We start from the raw sequence: 201 nt of genomic DNA, 5'->3' as shown, positions 1-201 counted from the left end.
ATGACGCTGCATTGCGAGAGCTTCTCGCACATTAAGCCAACGCCGCCAGCTACCAGCACCTTTGCTTACGGAAATAAAGCAAAACATGGCAAACAAAGCGGCGCTCACTCAGTGGCTACCGGAAAGCGTCAAATAGTTGTCTCACTCTTTTGCTTGGCGCGGTGCGAATGGTGCAAATCGTAGTTCGTGCGCATGCGGCAA

The sequence above is a fragment of the Rhagoletis pomonella genome, unplaced genomic scaffold, assembly GCF_013731165.1.
Source record: "Rhagoletis pomonella isolate Grant_MI unplaced genomic scaffold, Rhpom_1.0 Rhpom_scaffold_01492, whole genome shotgun sequence".
Taxonomy (NCBI): domain Eukaryota; kingdom Metazoa; phylum Arthropoda; class Insecta; order Diptera; family Tephritidae; genus Rhagoletis; species Rhagoletis pomonella.
The sequence above is the reverse complement of the archived record's forward strand: the minus strand, read 5'-3'. Positions refer to the sequence as shown.